The 16087-nt window shown below is 41.5% G+C and overlaps 1 protein-coding gene across 1 annotated transcript in view; it reads left to right on the forward strand.

The window, feature by feature from the left end:
* SPARCL1 (SPARC-like 1 (hevin)) overlaps nt 1–16087 on the forward strand; it is a 34672-nt gene that overhangs the window by 8206 nt on the left and 10379 nt on the right. The gene's annotated exons all lie outside the window — the stretch shown is intronic.

Consider the following 16087-nt stretch of genomic DNA (forward strand, 5'->3'; position numbering starts at 1 on the left):
TTTCAGACTTAGATTTAGAAGGCATTCTATTTATTCACCCCGGGAATCAGTTCACCTGATTCAGATACCAGTTATAGGACTGGATCAACCATTCATTCTCAACAGCATGGTGACTTTAACACTCTTCCTTGTTCGATCTATTTGTGAAGAAAGCTTCCCTCCACCCCCTAATTGTTCTTTGTAATTCTGTACCAATCAACTTAACTGAGCACACCGTAAATGACAGACTGAAGTCTTATACGACAGACTAATTCTGCTGGACAAGTATATTCACTCTGTTAAACTTCCAGCTGAATTCAATGGTACACCTCAAAGGTGTGATTGCACGTGCTGATAGCAACCTTTTGACTCAGGCTATTTCCTCTTCACTGTTCCCACTGGAGACCCTTCTTGTCACAAAATGCTTTCTTTCTGCATATTGAATGCACAGAACAATATTGCACAAGAGATAACGCAAGCAGAAATCTTTAAAATGCTGAATCCTGGATAAGCAATTACCCTTATGCACACACTCCTGCATAACCACTGACAAACAAAAAGATGAGGATATCTGACAACCAAGCAAGGAAGACTGATGCAAACCAATGCAGGCAAGGTGCTGGCTGGGGAAGCTGCCTGTTTCCAACCTGCGCAGTCCCACAGCTGGAGCAGGTACACAACACCACCACAATTTATTACTTCTTTAGTAACTTCAGGGCTCAAATCATTGACAAAAGGTTTCCTGAGGATTTCTGGTATTTGTGCCTCCTGAAATGCCTGCAAGCTCGGGCACTGCCTGCCTTCTCAAGTCACGTATGCTAACTGTAAGGCGCCTGTGCTGCTCTGCCCAGATGTAATTACATGGTACACTTCGTGGCTTTCTATAAGGAAGTGGCATCATCACCTCTGTCTTCCGGCAGGCACCTCTCCAGAGGCAGCCTAAATGGGAATGCAGAGCCATGTAAGGACTTCCTCCATCCGCCCAGCCATGCAGGGTGGATCCCTGGAAACATCACCTCAGCTTATGCACCAGGGCATCCTCTGCCTTCAGCAGGGCCTAGGCACAACTCACCTAAGAAATTGGGCCAGCATCATAAAAACTCATCTCACCCACAGTGAGCATTGTGGGCTTAAGCACTTCGCTACACAGCCCACGTTCACATCTTGCCCGTGCCCACAGCTGTCATCTCTTCATATGACTAATGTGCTCCACCTGCAGCAGGTAAGCTCAAGACTTTCCATTCCCTCCAACACCCGGCTGCACAACTGAAAAATAGATGGAATGAAGGGAATTTTCAGTTTGATCCTCCTCCCATTTTTTGTTTTAAGTTTTACTGAAACTAAACCCCAAAATACAGCTAACGAGCTAGTAGAGCATGAACACAAACAGTGCACTCAAACAGGCATCATCAAAAAGCACTCACTTTTGTGAGCTTTTCAAGAAAACCTATTTCCCAGCTGAGATCCATTAGCACACCCAGCCCATGCTGGCTGTGTGCTGTACCAGGGCAGCCCTGCAGCACAGCATCACCAGGGCTTTCTGCTGAGCTGGTGTGGGCTGGGGACTGACAGCAACCAGGCCTGCCCTGGCTGAGCTCTCCCTGACCTGCCTGCAGTGTTTAGCTGTGTTGGCCATTTCTTTAGCTGACCAGGTGCTTATGGCCACGATTCCAACACAGGGATGCAGCACAGGGAAGGTGGTGCCTGTGCAGTGCTCTGTTTGCTCCCGGTTTGGGTCCTGAGCACAGGAAGACAAGCACCCGTGCCCACACAGGGGGAAGGTACAGCATCCTTCTCCTCCCCACCACCTCATCTCATGGTAAAACTATAATTCGATTCCTCTCCCCACAGCTATTTTTGGCTTTTCAGCACCGAAATTAGTATAACTTGTTCAGACAGGAAGTTGTTGCTATAGCACTAGAGAAGGGTACTTGGAAATGAATACCAGTCTTTGATTAAAAGACAGATGTCTAAAATCATTTTAATAAAACATACCTAAACAGACATTTAAAAAAAAGGCCTAACAAAAGAATGCTTTACTCCTTTATCCCTATTTCATTTAGGCAAAAGACAAAACATTTTTATAACAGTACCGAATAATTTACCAAGAGCTTTCTGTAATGGCAAGGAAATGATTGAACAAAGCTCTTTAAATATGAGAAAATAACAAGAAAAAGAAATCAATAGAAATCAAAGTTTTACAATGTGAGGCATATCTTGAATATGCAGTGTAAACATGACCATCTGGAATTATCCACAAAGCCTTCACTCAAAAAACAATTTAAAACCCATACAAAAGAGGTAAGATGGTTTTGTAAAAATCCAAGGACTTGACTGAGAGCCAGCCAGACACACATCTTAAACCAGCTCAACTACACTGAGACTTCCCTAACCCCAGTACTTTGCATAAAGGGGAAATAGGTGCATGTAAATGCCTTCTGCATTTCTGGTGCTGGGGGAGCTAGAGACAATGGACATCTTACAGCAAGAGTGGTTTTCTCCCCTCACTCCTCCTTTCTCACCAGAAGGTCGCTGTCACCTATTTATTCCCCTCCAAGCTCACCACATCTCATTGCCCCTTTGCTCCCCCTCTCCCTGATACAAATCCAGTGACCTGAACTACCCCAACGAAGCATTGGGACTGTAATAAAAACCACCAGACTCTGCAACATAATGATGCTGCCTGAGTCCAAAAGATATTTATCTCCTCTCAGCATCCTGTTCCCTTCATGTATAGTTAATTCTGTTTTGAAATAAACATTTCCCACCAGAGAACCAAACGGCGCAGGGCGTGGACTGCTTTCTAAAACTGCTCCCATCAGGTAATTCACAAGTGGTATTTTTAAACCCGTCGCTCAGTGAAACACAGACATTACACCCACCCACCCACAGACACTTCTTCGTCTTGCGAGAGGCTGTAGGCAGCGAGACATCACACATGCAGATGGCACGTTTGATAGGAGCCTGCCCTTCACGCTGTCATGAACAACACACCCTCCTTGGTATTCATTTCTATTTGAGGAAGAGGCAATTGCGCCAAGTTGAGGACACACACAAGGGAACAACCTGAGGGAAGAGAGGAGCAGTTACCCAGGGCAGAAGCCGGGAGCATCATGCCATAGGGGATACTGAAACCCTCCTGTGCCCTGCAGACCCCCCAGAGCAGCTGCCTCCAGCCAGGTGAAAAAACCCCAAGAGATGCCACCCCAGAGCTCCCAGCAGCAAGGGCAGCTCCCTGACATGCTGCCTTGGAGGCAGGGTGAGAGCAGCCCAAGAGCAGGGCAGGGCTACTTTAGCTATACAAATCCACAACTGGGTTTTGCCGATTCCTGAGCGAAAGTGAGGCAGCATTAGAGCTAAAATAAGCCACTTGCAGGCTATATGGAATATTAGCAGTAGAACCAGGACCACAGCAGGAGATGCTGATAGTGCAGGCTAAGGCCATGCTGTTCCTGAGTCAACGAGGAACAGATGCAGTGCAACGTTATACAATTTTTATGTCTCTTTACGGACAAAAGCTTTGCTGCTTGTCATCACCAAAGATCACAGCTCTTATTAAACAGTCTTGACAAACTCCTTTGTAAGCCTCAACACGCTTTTTACATCAACTTCCCCTTCACAAGCAGATAGGGATTTTTCCTCCACTCACATTTGTTTCATAGTGTTCCCAAACAGCTGCAGAGCTGCTTCACATGGCAGTCGGGTTCAATACTGAATGCAATGGCATCCATTCATAATATGAAATGCATTTGACCCCTCTGTGCTGAGACTTAAATCCATCTACACAGACAGCCTTAAGGCTTTTACTCAGTGGCACATCAGCAGCAAGGTAAATGAGCCACACCACCACCCAATGCTGTTCGGAGCAGTCTCTACTGCATTAACTGTCTGCTTCTGCACCACCCTTCCCCAAAAGCCTCTAACTGCACTTGTGTCTGCAACGATTGAGTGAAATAACCATCAACTCCTGAGCCACACTTGAAGATTGTGCAACTTACGCAACATGAGTGCTTTCAGCAGAATTGCCCTTAAAATACCTCAATCTGTGTTTATCATTATTACAGCAAACATACAGATAAGAGCTTTATAGTTTAGAGCCATGTCTATCTCCTGATGGCTTAAGGACTTTTCCTGTTCTTTTTTTCTTCTTCTTTTTAAGAATTTGGTAAAAAAAAAAAACCACCCCACCATTTTGAACAATATAGACCATTAGCTGAGTCTGTCTGTCTGAAGGGCAAAAATAGTCATCCTTCAGTCTGAGCTTTAAAATAGCTCCTCCCCAATGGGAGTCAAATGTTCCCTGGCTGGGAAAGATGTTTATTTCTCTCCCTCTTTTTTAAACTTTTAATTTCAGCTTATGTAGGCAATGTGGTCAAACATGACACGGTCTAGTGCAGCAGCTCACAGGAGACAGGATGAGAGTCTCTAATACACTCACTGCATCACGCCTCAAAAGACGAAAGCCTAATTTAGCAGCATTACACGGGCAGCCTCATCAGAGCCTTGTCCCATTTTGGAGTCAGTTCCCACTCATTATAAGTGCAACTCATGTCCATAGATTAAGGCAACAAGAGTCCTGGCTGGCACTTGTTCTCATCTTGGGCACCGTGAAAATCATAGACAGAAATACATTCAGTACAGCATTTAATAAAGATAAACCAAGAAATAAAGAGCATCAATATTGAGAAAAGTGAGATATGGTTTTGACAAATTGGGATTGCTGAAGGATTGGAAAATACCATGTAATAAAATAAGGAATTATAATGTGCAAGTAGACAGAATTCCTGCTATATGAAAAAAATCATTGATGATAGGAGCTCCTGGACTAGTGCATAAGATAAACTGTGAAACCAGTTAGTCTGTATAGCTCTGGAACCTGTTTTTAGATGCTGAGCTGACCAAAAAAACAGGCTAACACACAGGAGGACTTTCAACTTAGTCTCTTTATGATTTTTTTACTGTTTTTAATGATATACCACACTTTGTTGAGGTTTTTTTACTGAAAACCTCTTAGGAGATAGCTCAGTTTCAAAGTATCATCAGCTCATATGCATTTATTATGGTGCTCCATCTTAAGAGATGCTTGTTAACCTTCAAAGGACCCAGGACATTGTTATCTCTAATGGAGAAGGGCAGCTTTTAGAGTCAAAAAAGCTGTGCTGAAATTTAATTTTTCATAATACAAATATTTCAGTCCCAATTCAGTAAAAGGAGCCTTCTGAAGGCAGTCAAATTTTCTTTCTTTTGAGGTAAATAGAAGGAAGAAGTAATGTACTAATATTGCTTAGACCAGAGGATGTAATGTATATGCATATATATACACACACATGTATGTATTGTATAAACACTATAATTATCACTGATTTATTTTCAGTAGATAAATTAATGTGGAAAGCATACAAAATAGCTTGGGCAAGCTTTCCTATCAGAATGTCTATCATAAGACACCTAAAAAGCCACAAGTGGCCATACACTCACATATCTAGACACTCTCCTCCCTCCTCAAGAGTAAGGCTCAGGAAAGCTCTCTTGTTATTCCTTTGATGCAGTGCAACTGAACTGAGGTGGAACAGAGCTGGTCAGAGGCACCAGTGCTTTTCCTAGCACTGTCTCCCATCAGTTCTTCTACCTGGCTAGCTCTCAAGAAAACTAAACTCCCCATAAAATGCCCTTATGTTTCACACCAACACAAGCAATTATTTCCAATAGGAAAGGATGAGCAGTACCTGTCAACATTTCCAGTGGGAGCTGCTACAGGCTGTGGTCTTCTGAGAATCTAAACTATTTGTATGGGTATCCAAAATGAAGGCCACTTCACAGGCTCACAAAAGGCTTCAGGTGAACCATTTGGTAAGGAAGTTACACAAAGATTTCCCTTAATTTCCTAATCACCAATTAATAACTGACAGACAACCAGAGATGTGCTTAGAGCCCTATCAACACCACTTGGCAGACTACAACCTAGCAATCAAGGAAGCCATGGCATACGCACATCAGCACTGCATGATCAACCCTGACTGACTCCGTTTCATGTCTGTCTCTTGCTTTGTGGCTCTTTTTTCCCACCTCCAGTAAAAACAAAAACCAGGGACACATAGGCTAAGTATGTGTCCATGGATACCATGGTACCATGGATACAACTGCCAGCGTACGTGCACAGTTTCTTTATCTACTGTAAAAGCCCCACCTGAATTCCAATTTGCTTACTTTTTTTCATTTCACGGTAAAGAATATTTGATGGAAGAGTCAAGTCTATTTGTGAATAAGAACTAGCACTGAGGTTAAAATATATTTTACATTTTAAAATAATGTAAATTGAGCCCTTGTACCTGGTATGGAAGCGGATGGCTCAACACCACTCTCTTGTGGGCAGAGAGCTGCAGGCCTATGGCTGTCCCAAGCGTGCAGATGTGCAGACACCTCCAATAAAAACAAATGTCTTTTCAGTCTAACTTCCTCTTCCCCACAGTCAGTCATGCCCACAGACGTTTTCTGCCAGGGAATACAATGCAAGATAGGCATATTAATAAATGTAATGCAAACTTCTCAGAGCTTTTCCTTTTCATCCTTTGTTTCAAGTGTCCATCTAGCAGCTGTCACAGTGAGACATTGAAATCAATTTTTTTTCACCTGCCTGTACTCATCTGTCTTCTTTCTTCCATGTTTAATCTTTCTGCATTGTTTGCTGCATCTTCTCCCTTTTGATTTCCTCTACAAGCAGTTTTTTTTCTTCCAACAGCCATACTCCTTTTCACTACAGGTTAGACTTACTGTAATATTCACTAGTAAGCACTCATTTTACCTGAAAACACTCTTACGGAGAACCTCAAATGTCCAGTTTTCCCACCCTCCTGCTGGATAATGCATGACTTCACCTTAACTACGTAGGCTGCAATTAAAGAGCTGAAGTCTAAAATGAAACCAGCATTTCATGTGAGGTACATCAATAATTGCACAGTACATCAGACAACCAAAATGGGACCCACTGATGCCCCAATCACAGTGATACATCAATCCTTCTCAAGCACATATTTGACAGAAGCTCCCATGTTCACTGCTAACTGCAATGCATGCATCAGGCAATCTGGGGAATATCTGGTCTTAACTCATTACATCAGGGTTTAGGCCAAAGTCTAACGAAATAAGAAAGCATGTTTCCACTGACACAGCTGCTGAGATGTCCCCCACATTTTTGTATCCAGCACACAGGTTACAAGCACAGCACAAACACAAATGGAAACCAAAGCAAAGATCAAGCCAGGACCTCTGGCGTAATACTGGTATTAAAAGAATTCACACCCTTCTATTGTTAAGCCAGAACTGACGCAGCCATATACTTCACTAAAAGGTCATCTAACTGTTAAACACACTAGTGCTCAAGTCCTTCCTCCCAAGTCAAATAGAGGTGAGGACAGGATATAATTATTCTATTTCCAAATGGAATCCTCTAGTGAGTCACAACAATAATTTCTAGGTTGTAGTTTTCCTGCACAGCAACAACTTGGCTTCCCCCTCACCCCTGTACTTTACCATGATGGCACAGCACCTCTTTCTGTTGAGAGAATTATTAATGCATAATGAAAGGGTTTCCAGAAGTTACACTACCTGATACAGTAGAACTGGCTACAGACTTCCTCCCTAGTACTGAGGGCTCTGAGACAAGCTCAAGCTGCTTGATGACACCCAGAAGACAACCCGAGATCTTTTCTTGGCGAAAGCATTTTGTCATCAAAGGCAAACCCAGAAATTTTGATTTAATGAAACATTTTAGAAACATGCAACAGTTTTGATAAGCAATGAATAATCCTCCAACATCCTCAGAACCAAAACATTTTCTCCACCACCACCTTGTAAGTCCCAAGAAAGCTGTTTAAACACAGAAACAGGAGAAGCTTAGAAATCACATACACATTTTTCCAATAATAACCTCCAATCCCTACACATTTCAGCTCCAGTTCTTGGCAGTCTGGCACTTTTTTTATGAATTAACAATTTCAAAGCAATGTTAATAGCCATTATCTGAATATTTTATGAGAAAAAGAGCTAAATACTTAGCTAGCCTAAGATTAGCATTGGTGTGTTTGTCCCAATTTCTGCTGAGCTACCTGAATATCTTTCTTCTACTAGCTGAGGATCTGTCCATACCTGGAATATTTAGAATCACAGAAAACCACTTCTCTTTGATGCTTGATGCTCCAATAATGCTAATCTGATAGTACAACCAGGGATGCTTCTGGCACACCACGAAGTTTTGAATAGATAAAACCAATCATCTTTTTGTAATGCACAACAAAAGAAAAAACAAACAGGAAGTTCTGAAATATCACTGCTCCTTTCAGACGCTGACTGGCTGACAGACCAGCAGAATTTCAACTCCAATAGGCATGAATTAGTTTCCAGGCAAAGAAGCAGAGATAAAAGGGGAAGGGATTTACAGACTTTCTCATGGGGTTTTGTCAAAGTTTTATTTTCTGCTTGGTCTACAGAGAGGGCTCAGCTGTGATTTCAGCCTCTTTTTTTCTTTAATTATTTTATTAACAATAAACTTCACAGTTGGCCACATAAAACATGGTAAATCATCATATATTTCTCACTGTCTCTTGTCTATCTCATCTAATCATCTTTGCAATGTCTATTACCTTTGGAGATGAACAGAGTAAAAGCTAGTAAAACTGTAATCTTAAAATGAAAAGTTAAAACATGAGTTCTTATCATTCATACACTTTATTTCATTTTACTTTGACATGCCTTCCAATCATGTCAGCACAATATGCAAAGCATACTCATTACTAACACATGATATTGGCAGAATGGGAAATTGGAGACCCGACCTGATGACTTGACTGCATATGCCACTAGAAGTGCCTCTTTTCTTTCACTGGTGCATCTGCTCCCCTGCTTCTGATCTGAGAACCTCCCAGAAAGATTTCCAGTTTGGGAGGTGTATTTTATGGAATAATGAAATGGAAATAAGAAAGATTAAACTCATTACTACTGAATCATTACAAACCCAAAGGCACAAAGCATCTGTTGCAGGCGGGCATCACTTGTAGAAGTTTTCACACTTACACCAGCTTGCTTACACCATCGCTATCAAACAGGCAGCACAGCCACGGCAACAGCTTCAAAATAGCTAACCCCTAGGAGTTATGCAAGACACTCCAACCAATCCTATTTTTTACATTTTTAGTTTAGAGCTTGGCTCTTCACTTCTTACCACCTTTTTACAGGCTTACACTTCTAGGTACAGTACATTGGAACAACACTGAGAAGTTTGGCAGGGGCAGCATCCTCTCTGCTTTACTTTCCCTCAGGCCCACAATGTGACTGTCCCAGCTGATCCCTTAGTTCAGCTCTTCTGGGACCAGCCAATACAGCAGAAACTATTGCACCCGCTCCCTTTGGCTCCCCTCCCCACAAAAGACTAGATATGTCCTTCCCACACAACAGCTGAGCTCTGCTGGCCTGGAGCCTGTGAACACTGAATGGTCCCTCTGATTCAATTAATTCAGCAGAATCACACTAGCCCATTACCCACTGCCTCATCCCATGGAAATCTAGGAGATTGTTTCCTCTAGTTCCACCAAGACCCAAAGAGTATCATCTTCCTTCACTGAAGCTCACAGCAAAACACACTCCATACCAGGCACCAAAATTCATCGCAGGAAAAGCAGCAAGATTTTGCAAGTCTCAGGATTTCCAGTTCATCAGTGGCTAACCAAGACGGAGCACCTCTTCTACTGCTATGGTACTGTTTCTTCTTCATTTTTAATTTAAATCTTAGAACACCTTGTACCTAACTCTCTGCAAACTTTTTTCACATACTGTGAAATCACTGAAGCTTTCACCGAGTACCATTGCTTGTTTTAAGGATAAATAATTTCAGACATTAATGTCTAGAATAGGAAATGTTCTTTAGAAGAGAAAACACCAACTGTATAGTTACCATGTTGAGGGACATGCAGAAGCATACAATGATCCAGATGAAAGCCAAAGTGAAACTTGGTTTCCCAACACTTGTCACAGTCCCCTGTAATATCAGTTCAGGAATCTTAATCAAATTAACAAGGCCACAAAAAGCAGATTCATTCTTCTCTTTTCCCATAATGAAGAGGAGAGACGGAAACTGTGGCTGGTCTTGGATAAGCCTTTCACAAAGAGCGTTGTTAGAACTGGTAAAAATGTGTAGTGAACAGGGCACCCAGGAAAGAAATGCAGATTCTGGGATATGACAAAGCCCACCAATTGATATCAAATATAGAAAGTAATTCTGGTTACTAAAGAGGTCTCATTTTGAACCTTTTTCTAATTAAATCAAAGCAGCTCTTTTTGGCTTGAACTGGATTTAAACTACACAGGGCTCTGAAAAAAAACTAGAAACTCAGGTATCGACAAGTAGGAAATAAAATCAAATGCTACAACGGAAGTAACAGATCAAACAGTTACACTAAGTTAATATGAGTCATTTATTTTAAAACTGTTTTAACATGTCCTGAAATACTATTGCTTTGAGGTTTTGTGCATTCAGCTTTTGCAGCCGTAAAACTGGTAGCATCAGAGCTTGATATTCATTAGCAGCTATTTACTGGTACAGAATGAGTGGAATAGTTTGATGCTTTGGTATTTACTTTCTAATTACAATCTCTTACTCATATCAGATTTCTGCCTCAAACTCTGCCTTTTATTTTTATATATGTATACACATGAACCAGCTTATACACATAAATAACACATATAAACACGTGCTCCCCAAAGGGCTTTTGAAACAGACCTAGATACAAGAATGCTTAGTGCAAGGTGTCCCTGCCCATGGCAGTGGGGTTGGAACTAGATGATCTTAAGGTCCTTTCCAATCCAAACCATCCTATGATTGTATAATGTACTCTACTAGTTACAATTTAAGAATACCATTTGTACATCTTGGTTATAGAAAGAAGAGATGATGCGCCAAGCAGAGACTGTTTGCAATAATTCTAAGACAATCAATTTTACTGCAGTCCAGAAAGTTTCAATGGAATGATTAAAAAAAAAAAAAAAGATAATATAAAAAAAAAATCACATTACATGGCAGGGGATTGGGCAGCTTCATCTTCTAGAGTTAGGTCTAATGACAAAAGCTTATGCAGTTTTCTGCCAAAGCTGGAACTGGAAGTAGGTCAGTCTGTGTGGTTTCTTCTGTTAAACATGAGGCATTTGTCACTTCAGCTACAGCCTCTGCAAGCTAATCACTTCTGGGTGGCATTTCAAAAAGCAAGAGACCCTGCTAGGTCTTGGCTGCATTAGGCTTGCTATTCCGGTGGCTGACAACAATGCTGAATCAGAAACTATAAAATATAGAGACAGTAGGGAAGACTGCACTTGGCATCTCACCTATTCCTGAAATTCTCTCTAATTTTCAGTTAAAGATCCAGACTCCCTGCTATGAGCAATGAGCAGTAAACCTTGGTGACATTCCTGAGTGACTGAGCTGGGCTGCAGTATAAAACACATGTCATCAAGCATAGCTGAGAAAGGCAAGAATAGCAGGCACGCTGTAAGCCACTACTTCAAGCCCTCTAGACAAAAACAATGTCATTGATCAGTATTTCAAGTGACTGCTGACACACTATTAGAATGTCAGCCTTTGTGCAATCTTCCTGTCAGGGAAGTAATCTCTCTGATCTCCAAGATTGCCAGCAACTGCAGAACTGCAAGGAGTGAAACAAACCCCGAGCAGTAGTCTCCACAACTGAAGGACACAAGCAGGCATCTCAGTGGAAACTTGAGCTGTTGAGTTCTAACCTTTGGGTTTCCAAAGAGGAGACACAGAATCCTGAATCCTTAAATGGTAGGGTTTTTTTAAAAGCACTTATCCAAACTAACATTTACCTTGTGATCCGTGTTTCCAACTCTCCTTACTGGAGGGGAAAATGTTAGTATTTGCAAGTTCAGCAACCCAAGTAGATGGATAATCAGTCGATATTTTAAAACCTACTGACGTACCAGAGGTCTCAGTAACCCCATCATATACATCTGCAAGTCTCTTCACAGGCTGGGACTGATCTTCACCTTGGTCAGCAGGCCCTTAGATGTGTACAGAGATGACAATGCAGGGCTGCTGCACATAGCCCGTACTCAGAGAGGCCACCCCTCTTCATAAAGCAACTCCACTCAAGCCCTGGCAAAGGCTCTCACAAGCTGGACATACTTCACTGTACATGAAGTCTGTCTTCAGGAGGCAGACTGTACATGAAGGCTGTCTAACATGGCCCACTGTATCTGTGTTTAATAAGACTGAGTACACTAAAGCACCCTTAGAACCATCTCAGCATCTGTGCACTGTACTCTGAAAAAGGGTCATTAAGGGTTTGTTTATTCAGAGCAATTATCACATACACATCAAGCACTTCCCCCACCACCACTACTTTTCCCCTATTTTAAGCTGAGCTACTTTCATCCTGCTAGGAACCCGCTGCAATGGAATAAACAACTCAGAGCTTTTGCCTCTCTAAGTTTCAGGCAAAACATATTCTTCAACGTGTGTCCTTCCCACGGGCTGCAGTTCTTCATGAACTGCTCCAGCGTGGGTCCCTTCCATGGGGATTATGCCCCTGCATTTCTGGCAAGTTGCCTGCATAGCCCTCAGACTAACAAAACTTGCCATGATATGAAGTGACTGCCCATATACAACAGTCCAGAGAGGCATTTTGCTTATGCTCATTAATGGCTTTTTTTGTATTCTGTCTTTCCCTCTGAAAACATCTTAAACAACTAACTGTGGATGCCAAAGAAAGAATAGATAATTAGATAAGAGATAATTTGAGGACTAAATCAGTTAGCTGCAAAAAAAAAAAAATGGTTTGCACACCACATATGCCCCACTAATGAAGTATTTTGCTCTTCATTAACTAAAAGATGTTGACATTAAATCATGTATAACACAGAGATCTTCCAAAGTGTACCCCTCAGATCTAAGCACAACAGTAGTCAGGATGCTTTTGCAAGCTTCTACTCCACAAACCAATGTAATGTTCAAAGTCCTTGCTTCTTGCTTCACCAATATGGCTCCCATTCACACAAGCTCCACCGGAATTCTCCTTTTGGGGTTTAGGGTTCCTTGCCCTCCCCAAGAAAAAACATTTTAAAACCATACTTTGAGCATCCTGTGTTTGAATAAGGTTTACCTAACCAGCTGAAACCACTGCCAGCTTCTTCATATGCCAGGGAGTTTAACCAGCAAAAAGCACAATGTTCTTCAAGTAAGGACACTGTGATACCCGTTTCATTAGGAAAGGGGGAGGCAATGGAAAAGGACATATGGTACGTGGAAAGTGAAAATATTTTAAAGGGCAAGGGTGGGGGTGAAGACCAAGAAGACAATTTCCAAGGAAGAGCAGCCAGGAGAATGAGAGAAGAGACAGAAGAAGAGTGAAAATCCTACCAATTCCGTATGAATACAGAAAAAAGAACAGGAGGAAATTACGAAGAATAAGAAAGCAATACAGCTAAAAATAAAAGAGGGGTGGGGGACAGAAACAATACGACTTGCTTATTTTTGCTTTTCCCAGCTACAGCCATAGAAACTTCCTGTTCACGTGCACTGCAAAAGTGAGAAAATTTGCAGATAAAAATGAGTTGCCTGTCCTTCACTCACATGAGGGTATTAGCATAGACTGGAGAAATTCCTAGGGCATTGCATGTTCTTCCAGCCATCCACCTTGCACATTGCCATACAGCAGAGTTGGGTTTGTTGCTTCCAAAGCAGAACAGCACCCATCCATCCAGCAGCCTGGACAGCATTTCTGGGCTTTGAGACCTGCTGAGAGAACTTCACCACTTAGTTCTTCCTACTGTAGCCACAGAAGAGAGCAGACAGGAGACACCTTGGCCACAGAGAAGCCATGAAGAGGTGGTGTCTTGGAACTAAATAAAAAGGGACATTTTTCACAAAGTAGTTTCTGATAAGACTACATAACCATTTACAGGGCTGTACCTGTGTACATTCATAACTCTGCTTCCAGTAACAACACTAGAGTGAACACAACATACAGCATAAGCCCTGTAAGAGAACTAAGACCAAAGTATCCTTTTAGATAAGCTGGTCTAATACCTGAGTTTACACACAACTGAACACTGTGTGGAAATTCTGTAGGTCTTCAGACTAAGCAAGTTGAAGTGGCCACTACATTGCTTCCATCAGTCATTTACAGACCATTACGCCCAAATCCTAACTTTATTTCTTTTCATCTTGCTTGCAGAAAGGAAACCTCTAAACCCTACCACTGTACCATTAACTGTTGTCTGCTACGACACCTGAAAAGCATGAAGGCTGTAGCTCTCTTCATTTGTCTTGTAGGATCAGCTTTTCCTGTTCCAGTAAGTCCTCATCATGCTAATATTACTGGGCACTTAATTTCCCATTCTGCGAGTATTCTATGTTATCCCACTGACCTATACAAAATTCTTACTTAAGTGCAAATATTAAATAAATTTGTCTATTCTAGAGCCATCCCTTAAACTACAAACTCAGAACCCATGGAAAGAAGACTCCAGAAAAGGTACTCCTCTTGTTCTTTAAACATTAAGAGGCAACCTATATAATGATTCTAAAATATATGAAACACATTAGCACATATGTAGTGATTGGCAAAGTTTAGGTTAAAAAAAAATGTAGGGCCCTCAGCTCAAGAATGAGTACCAAGCATGTCATGCCTCACATATTACATAGGTAGAAACAGAACAGGACAAAATCTAAAGCTCACAAGAGAAGTTTCACTTATCTGAAAAAAATTACCTTTGGTGACTCCTCACATATAACCATTACACCCATATTTGTACAAACTGTAAGCTCCATTGACAGTCGAACTTGTGGTTATCACTTCTCCAGTGAACAAGGAGGATGTGATCCTCACTTTATCACACCAAGTGATCATAGGCCATCTCAAACACGTCAGAATTTTAGCCACCATAAGTTTAATTATTCACAACACAGAGCATTAGATACAGCTCATCTTGGAAAAGGATACTGTGGCTGGCAAGCCAGGTACACAGCCCTGATGGTAGTGAGAGAGACGACTTCAGCAGCCCCATGCCATATATGCATCCTAATGACAGGGCTTTTGCATTCACAGTTGACCCAAATTAAAGTTCCTTTTTATTGCACCATTCTGGTGAGCATTTCTGGTTCAGACACAATGTACCCTGACTCCAAGCCAATTAATGTTTTGCAACAACAATATTCAGAGCATGCTCTGTAGTAAGAAATGCAAAATCCCAACTCCCATGCTAACCTTCTTCTTTAATTATCAGTTATATCCCACTCTGCGCAGCTTTCCAGATGCACTGCATGTCAATTTGAATGGGGCTCTGCATTATGAAAAACAAAAAAATTCACTTTCCTTAATAAAAGTATCCAGCAGAACAAATTATGGTACAGACACTAGTGGGCAGCCTACAGCTGTCTCCTGGAAAAAACTCATACATAAGACACCTGCATCAAAACAAAACATTGCAATACCAAACAAATCATCAGTTCTAAGTGAATATGCAACATCTGTCAAAGGCCAACTGCCACCTAACAGTAGCTAATTACAGACAGATTGACTGAAATTTGCCATCCTATTAAGACTCAAGTATCTTCACAAGCAACTGAGCTCTAAAAGTTTATTATACCCTGAGGACAAAGGTCTAACAAAAACTGGCAGATGAAAACCACATGGAGGCACATCTCTGCCTTGAGGCCGTGGCACATAATGAGGCTTCCTGTCAAGACATGAGCCATATCTTCCTCAAACTTCTGCTTTAAATACAGACACACATAATAGACAATCTTAATGACTGTTTGGCCCTGGAGTTTCTAATTCTATAGAACTGGAAGCCCTTCACAGGAGACTGTTTTTTGCTTAAAGTTAAAGACATGTAAGAGTTGTACACAGTACTGCCCCAAAACACATGTAAAAACAAAAACACAAACTGATCTTGAAACTTAATTTTCAAGTCTTTTCATATCAGCTTGAGATGCTTGGCAACATAGAGATCACTTTTTGGAAGGTCTTCAAGAAATGTGCATTTAATCAGGAAAAGCTCTTCACTGAATTTCTGTTAGATCTGAGCAAACATACAATCTTTC

The sequence above is a fragment of the Nestor notabilis genome, unplaced genomic scaffold (assembly GCF_000696875.1).
Source record: "Nestor notabilis isolate BGI_N333 unplaced genomic scaffold, ASM69687v1 scaffold14649, whole genome shotgun sequence".
In the NCBI taxonomy this organism is placed as follows: domain Eukaryota; kingdom Metazoa; phylum Chordata; class Aves; order Psittaciformes; family Psittacidae; genus Nestor; species Nestor notabilis.